Below are 7,984 nucleotides of genomic sequence, written 5' to 3' on the forward strand. Positions count from 1 at the left end.
GAGCTGTATTCCCAGATTCCTTTCCTCTACAACACTCCTCCATGCCCGACCTACCTACACTGGTAGGTCCTACCAAAGTGTAACACCTCACACTTGTCTGCATTAAATTCCATTTTCCGTTTCTCAACCCATTTTTCCAGCTGGTCCAGTTCACACTGCAAGCCATGATAGTCTTCCTCGCTGTCCACTACACCCCCAATCTTAGGGTCATCCACAAATTTGCTGATCCAGCTAACCATGTTCACATCGAGATTACTGATATAGAAGACAAACAACAACAGATCCAGCACTGATCCCTGTGGTAACCATGAGTCACAGGCCTCCAGTCAGAGAGGCAACCATCTGCTACCACACTCTGGCTTCTCCCAAAGCCAGTGTCTTGTCCAGTTTACTATCTCATCTTGAATGCTGAGTGACTGAACCTTCTTGACCAACCTCCCATATGAGACTTTGTCAAGTGCCTTGTTTAAGTCCATGTAGACAACATCCATTGCCTTGCCTTCATCCACTTTCCTGATAACTTCCTCAAGAGACTCTAGAAGATTGGTTAGACATGACCTACTATGCACAAAGCCATGCTGCCTATCCGCCAATCCTCCAGTACCTCACCTGTCACTAAGGATAATTTAAATATCTGTGCTTGTGCCCCGACAATTTCTACACGTCTTCCGCAGGGTCCCAGGGAACAACCTGTCAGGCCCTGGGGATTTATCCACGCTAATTTGCCTCAGGACAACAAACACCTCCACCTCTGTAACGTGTACAGTGTCCATGAAGTTGATGCTGCTTTGCCTCACTTCTATAGACCCTGTGTCCATCTCCTGAGTAAATACGAATGTAGAAAAAATCTCCCCCATCTATTTTGTTACCTCATATGTATTACCATTCTGATCTTCCACAGGTTTAATTTTTTCCCCTTGGAATGTTTTTGCTTTTAACATATCTGCAGAATCCCTGAGGATTCTCCTTCACCTTGTCTGCTGGGGCAACCTCATGCCTTCTTTCATAAGTGTTCACTTGAATTTCCTGTACTTCATAAGTACCCCATTTGTTCCTATTTGCCTGAACCTGGTATTTTTATTGATCTGGGAGATGAAAGCCAAAGGGGTGATAGAGCTGCATGGTGGGAGGTGGGGGTGGGTGGGTGTTAAACTAAAGATGCAAACTAAACTAAATGGGAGCCTGAATGACAGAACAGATAGTGGAGGGGTTGTAGAGACAGATGTTGTTCAGACCTCAGACAAGGTCAGGAATGAAAAACTTCAGCATGGTGCACTGAATATGCTGAGCCCTGTATATCTCAATACAAGGAGCTGCATAGGGAAGGCGGACGTGTTCACGGCACGGAACAACACCTGGAATTATGACACCAGGATCTGGCAACTGTGGACTGGGACAGGCTGCTTTATGGCAAAAGTGTGCTTGGTAAATGGGAGGCCTTCAAAGCAAAATTTTGAAAGTACAAAGCGGGTATGTGCTTGTCAGAATAAAAGGTAAAGATAGGAACTGCAGGGAACCTTGGTTTTCAAGAGATATTGTGACCCTGGTGAAGCACAAACAGGGATAGCAAGTAGGTTCTAACGGAGTTTAAGGAATGCAAGAGAACACATAAGAAAGTCCTGACGAAGTGTCTCAGCCCAAAACGTCGACAGCGCTTCTCCCTATAGATGCTGCCTGGCCAGCTGTGTTCCACCAGCATTTTGTGTGTGTTGTTTGACATAAGAAATAAATCAGGATTGCTAAAAGAAGGCATGAATGAGGATGCCCTCACAGAAAAGATGAAGGATAATCTTCAGGGATTCTAGAGATAGATTAAGAGCAAAAGAATTGAAGAATTTAAGAGCAAAGTTGGTCCTCTGCAAGACCAGAATGGCAATCCACGTGTGGAACCAAAGCAGATGGGGGAAATCTTAAATACTTTTATCATCTCAATTACTCAGGAGATGGACACAGGATCTATGTGAGAGTGGAAAAGCTGTATTAAAATCGTGGACCCTGTACAGATTAAAGAAGCGGAGATGTTTGTTATCCTGAGGCTGATGCGGGTGGATAAATCTCCAGGGCATGACAAGGTGCTCCCTTGGATCCTGCGTGAGGCAAGTGCAGAAATTATCGGGGTTCCGAGCAGATAATTAAATCATGCTTGGTGACAGGGGGAGGTACCAAAGGATTGGATGTTTCAATGAATCACACAAGTGGTTGTAGACGGGTCATATTCTGCATGGAGGTCAGTGACCAGTGGAGTGCCTCAGGTATCTGTTTGGACCCTTACTCTTTGATGTTTATAAATGACCTGGATGAAGAAGTGGAGGGAGCAGGCTGAGGGTAGCAGGCACCAACAGAATCAACAAACTCAATTGTAAGGCCAGTGATGCTGTGGGGGTGGAACTGGACTCTCTGACGTTGGTCTCTGAAAGGAGGATGCTGTCCAAGTTGCATGCCATCTTGGACAATGTCTCCCATCCACTCCATAATGTACTGGTTAGGCACAGGAGTACATTCATCCAGAGACTCATTCCACCGAGATGCAACACTGAGCATCATGGGAAGTCATTCCTGCCAGTGGCCATCAAACTTTACAACTCCTCCCTCGGAGTGTCAGACACCCTGAGCCAATAGCCTGGTCCTAGACTTATTTTCACTTGGCATAATTTACTTATTATTATTTAATTATTTATGGCTTTATTTTGCTATATTTCTTCACTATTCTCGGTTGGTGCAACTGTGATGAAACCCAATTTCCCTTGGGATCAAAAAAGTATGTCTGTCTGTCTGAAAACCAATGTTCCCTGCACCAGTTCACTTTCAACTTTTAACTTGGCAAGCTCATACAAACTCCACAGATTCAGAATTCCACTGCTGAAGAACGCCCATTTCCCAAGTACTCCTTCGACAGAAAACTTCCTGACCCAGTCCACACTTCTCAGATCCTTTCTGATAACATCCAAATTGTCCTGTCTCCAATTTAGAACCCCAGCCTCTGTTCCAGACCTCTCTTTTTCCATATTTACTTAGAATCTCATGGCATTATGATCACTAGATACAAAGTGGTCCCATACACTAATTTCTGTCACTAGCCCTGGATCATTTCCTAATAGCATATTGCACACTTCTACTTCAGGAATTCTATGGACTGAATAAGGACACATTTAACAAATTCTACCCCAGCTATTCCTTTTACAGTATGGGAGACACAGTCAATATTTAGAAAGTTAAAATCGCTTACCATATCAACATTTATTTCTTGGCACAGTCTGCAATCTCTCCACACATTTGTTCCTCTAAATCCCTCAGACTCTTACGTGCAACCAAGTCCCAGTAATGGCTACAATATCATAATTCCCTGTCCTGAGCTCATCTGGCTTTCCTACGATGCTTCTTGCATTGTGATATACACAGCTCAGCACATTCATCGCACCATGCTCAACCATTTGATTGCTGACTCTGTCTGAGGTCTGAACAACATCTGACTGGTGTCAAGAAAACAAACTCTCACTCAAAGTCACAAAAACAAGGGAACTGGTTGTGGACGACAGAAGGAATGGAGACAGGCTAACCCCTATTGACATCAATGGATCTGGGGTTGAGAGAGTGGACTGCTGGACTGTAATCACTGTTAATAAGAACTTTGATATTCTTTGGGTTTGATCAAGTTCATCTGCACTCTCACACAACCTATGTAGCAGGCCTGTAGTGGGTTATGAAGGATTTTCTCACTCCAGCTTTTTCACACCATCCATGTCTGATTTGCTTGCTAAATGATGCTTTAAAAAGTCAGATTTCCAAATATTACTGCACTTACTCCTACTTGCAAATTCTCCAGCAACTTCTGCATCGCCACAATACACAAAGGTAACACAATTTCTGTACTGGACACAAATATTCCCTCTGAACTCTCCCCCAGGTGATAGATGGTGGTGAACTCACTGACAGCAATGCCAATGGATGTGAAGGGAAGGGCACTAGTCTGTCTCACTGGAGTCTGGCACATCTGTGATGTGAAAGCTACATGATGCCCAGGGCAAAGGTTTGATATCATTATGTACCCAGAGAGAATGGGTCAAAACACGTTCTCACGGGTAGAAAAATCCAGAAGAGGAGGTAGAACAAGCAACACACATAAAATACCGGAGGAACTCAGCAGGCCAGGCAGCATCTATGGAAAAGAGTACTAATGCTGAGTTCCTCCAGCATTTTGTGTGTGTTGCTTGGATTTTCAATTTCTGCACATTTTCTCTGGTTTGTGATTGTAGGTAAAACAAAGGTGATTTTCTCAATTGGTGATGTAAAAGATTTTGTTCCCTTTCTCCGAGTTCCTAATCCTTGCATTTAGATAGCTGGAGCTCAGCTCTGTCTGAGAGATCTATCGGTTCCCATTCCGTCATCAGCCAGAAGCTCCCCGGGGCCCGTGTACGGATCGTGAGGCTGAGAGAGAGGGGGACGAGAACAGGACTATCCCGGGATTTCAGGGCACGGTGTCCGAACGTCACAGCAATTACCCCGAATTCGGTGTTGAAAAAACCAGCGCAAACCATCTCTTACCTGGAGTCGATTCCTCGAGGCCTTTCTGTACTGCGCGCATGCGCGATATTTGGAACCATCCTCATCCCTGACGCCTGCGCGTTCGGTCGGTGCTTCAGCGATAGCGAAAATTGTAACGCAGAACATTCTGGGTAATCACGGTGCCATTAAAAGTTTCTGCAAGCACCGGTTCCATATCCAGACCTCAGTTTTGTTTTTGTGTAGAAAACTCAGCAGCTCTCTTAACGCAGAAAGCAGCTACCATAAACAATGCACTTAATATCAGCAACCCTTCCCAGTGTCTAATGCGAAAGTAGATCCTTCTTACAAATGCAGATTGAAAACACAAGAGATTTTGCTGTTGCTGGAAAACCAGAGACGCACACACACAAATTGCAGGAGAAACTCTGCAGTTCAGGCAGCAGCGAAGCAGAGGAGTACACAGTCTAGACATGCTGAAGGGAGTCGGCCTAAACGTTGTCTATTTATTCCTCTCCACATTTGCTGCCTGATCTGTTGATTTCCACCAGTATTTTGCAGAAATTAACCACCTTTTTCCGGACAACCTGTTTCCAAATGTTTCAGATCTTTGTTTTGTAGCCAGAGCCTGCTGGTTTGATTCCTCCTCCTCCTCGTGAACTCCAGGCCCCATCTCTCTCTGGAGCCCCAAAGCCCTGACTCAGGCTGGTAACTCTTTAGTTTCTGACTCTGCACCATGGAAGATTCACTGGCGAGTCTACTATCAGACGTTAGAGGTGCATTGTGTTGCGAGACCGCAGGTTCTTTTACAGTGAGTGTCCCTTTAAGTGCCTGAGTGAGGAGGACTGTGACGTCAGACACAAGCTGTGGCAGACTTCGAGGGAGAGGGAGAAGGAGAAGGAGAAGCTGTTGGAACTTCAGCTTGTCACTGCTATGGGTTGGAACTCTTCCATGCCCAGAAAATCGGGTTGATCATCGGCACGCCGTGCACAACGGATATGTGTGACTGTCACTTCGTATAATCCATTTGTCAGAATTTGCTGGAGTATCCTGTGGTATCACTTTTGTTGGCCCTTACCTGGAATCGGGGTGTTCTATGGTAACCACTTGAAGACGATATTCCTGTCACTGTCAACTGGTGATATTTCGAAGTGAATTTCGGAACGAATCAACGGATAAGACAGTAACCGTCCCTCATGAACCTGCAGCTGCCTTCAGTCACCGTGAAGGTTAAACATTTAACACGGAGCTGATTTGAACTTCCTCCCTGATGTGAAGTTGCTGGTGTTGCCGCAGCTGGGATGATTGAGTAAAACTCTTTGCTTACTCCGGACAGAAATGTGGCCTCTATGTACTGTGAACTCACCGGAGCATCACAAGGTGGGTTAACTGAATGAGTCTCTTCACACACACGGAGCAGGTGAACGGTCGCTTCCGGGTGCGAAGCTGTTGGTGTATCTGCGATGGCCGATTGAATCCCTCCCAAAATGAGAGCCAGTCAATGATATCTCACTGCTGTCAACGCTGACAGATACAGCGGAACTAACGACTTTTGACTTTTCTACTCTGTTAAAACATTACAAAGCACGTCAGTGGGAGAAGGACAACATTTCAACTCAGATAATTTTAGTCTCCATGGTGTCTTCTGATAAAAATACCGTCACAGCTCAAAACAATTTGGAGGAACAAGACTTCATCTTCTAACTGGCCACAGTTCCGGCATCAGGCACAATATCAAACAGTCTGCTTCCGTCTCTGTATCAAAATGGATCATTCCTCCCCTTCATCAGTCTGTGACCTGGCTCAGTTTGGCTGTCTCCTTCGCATTCTGAGCATGCGCCACACACCTACTGAGATCACATTTAATTTACACGGCTGCGACTAGAGACTTTCTGATTATTATGTGTGACGGGGTCCTGAATCACCCCTATGAACTGTGTTTTCGAAAAGTGAGAGAGAGTTGTTGTTCAAAACCGGACACATTGTTATTAAGGGGGGGGGGGGAGGGAGGAGAGAGAGAGAGAGAGAGAGAGAGAGAGAGAGAGAGAGAGAGAGAGAGAGAGAGAGAGAGAGAGAGAGAGAGAGAGAGAGAGAGAGAGAGAGAGAGAGAGAGAGAGAGGAGAGGGGGGGGGCAGAGAGAGAGAGGGGGGAGAGAGTGAGTTATGGTTTCTCTGCAAGCTTGTTTTGAATATACAAGGACACTGCCTGCTTGTGAGTTTTTTACAGAGAAAGAGCAACGAGCAGCTCATGGGTCGCCATGGTGTCCGAGGGCGGTGTTATTTGATGGACGGCTGGTGAGATACATAGTGGGTCAGCTGATAGACCTACAGATACATGGTTTTGGACACTGAATGAGAAAGTGCAGTGTAGATAGACATATGGTGCAGGGTCACATCGAGTTACATTGTGAGGTCCAGTCTATTTTATCGGACTAGAGACCATTGATTTGGCTTATAGCCGCGGACGGAATGCCCTCCTTAAACCTGGTTCGCGCCTTAAGGCTTTTGTATCTCGTCTCCGATGGGAGCTGTATTTGCAGCAAGAATGTCCAAATTGTGGGTATCTGAGTACATGGCCTGATTTTCCGAGGCAGGGGAAGTGTAGGAAGAGTCCATGGAGGGGAGGCTTGTTTCTCTCATGTTCTCCGCTCTCCAAAGTTCTCTGCAGTTCCTTGCAGTCATAGGCAGAGCTGTAGCCATACGAAGGCGTGAAGTATCGACAAGAAGCTCAGAGACCTCGGCCTTCACCCTGCCTTGTGTAGCTGGATCCTGGAATTCCTGTCAGATCGCCGGCAGTTGGTAAGAGTGGGCTCCCTCACCTCTGTCTCTCTGACCCTCAGCACACATACCCCACAAAGTTGTCTCCTTGGCCCCCTCCTTTACTCTGTGCACCATGACTTGTGTCACCCCTCACAGCTCCAATCTGATAATTAAATTTGCTGACACTACATTGATTGACCTAATCTCAAATAATAACGAGACAGCCGACAGAGAAGAAGTCATCACCTCGACACTGTGGTGTCAAGAAAACAACCTCTCCCTCATTGTGACAAAAACAAAGGAGCTGGTTGTGGATTACAGGAGGAATGGAAACAGGAACCAATTTGAACATTTTCAAGTCTGTTATTGCACATTTTAATATTGATCATGACACAATGTATGTGATATACAGTTAATGACATAAAGCATATTTATAGATTGTTACTGACAGAGAATCGTATAACCTGTGTTCCGTGTGTTATCCGAATGTACTTGCCTGTGATGCTGCCACAAGTCAGTGTTTCTCTGTACCTGTACCTTCCCGTACTTGCGCACTTGGCAATAAATTCAACAGGACCTGAGAAATCTCAGTGAGATTTGATCAGTGATGATCATCTTGGCAGCTCGGTAGGTCGAATGTACAAGGCAGTACACTGTTAAATGCAAACCCCTGAACAGTGTTGATGATCAGAGGGATCTCAGACTCCAAGTTCATCGCTCCCTGA

Source organism: Hemitrygon akajei, unplaced genomic scaffold (genome assembly GCF_048418815.1).
Source record: "Hemitrygon akajei unplaced genomic scaffold, sHemAka1.3 Scf000093, whole genome shotgun sequence".
In the NCBI taxonomy this organism is placed as follows: Eukaryota; Metazoa; Chordata; class Chondrichthyes; order Myliobatiformes; family Dasyatidae; genus Hemitrygon; species Hemitrygon akajei.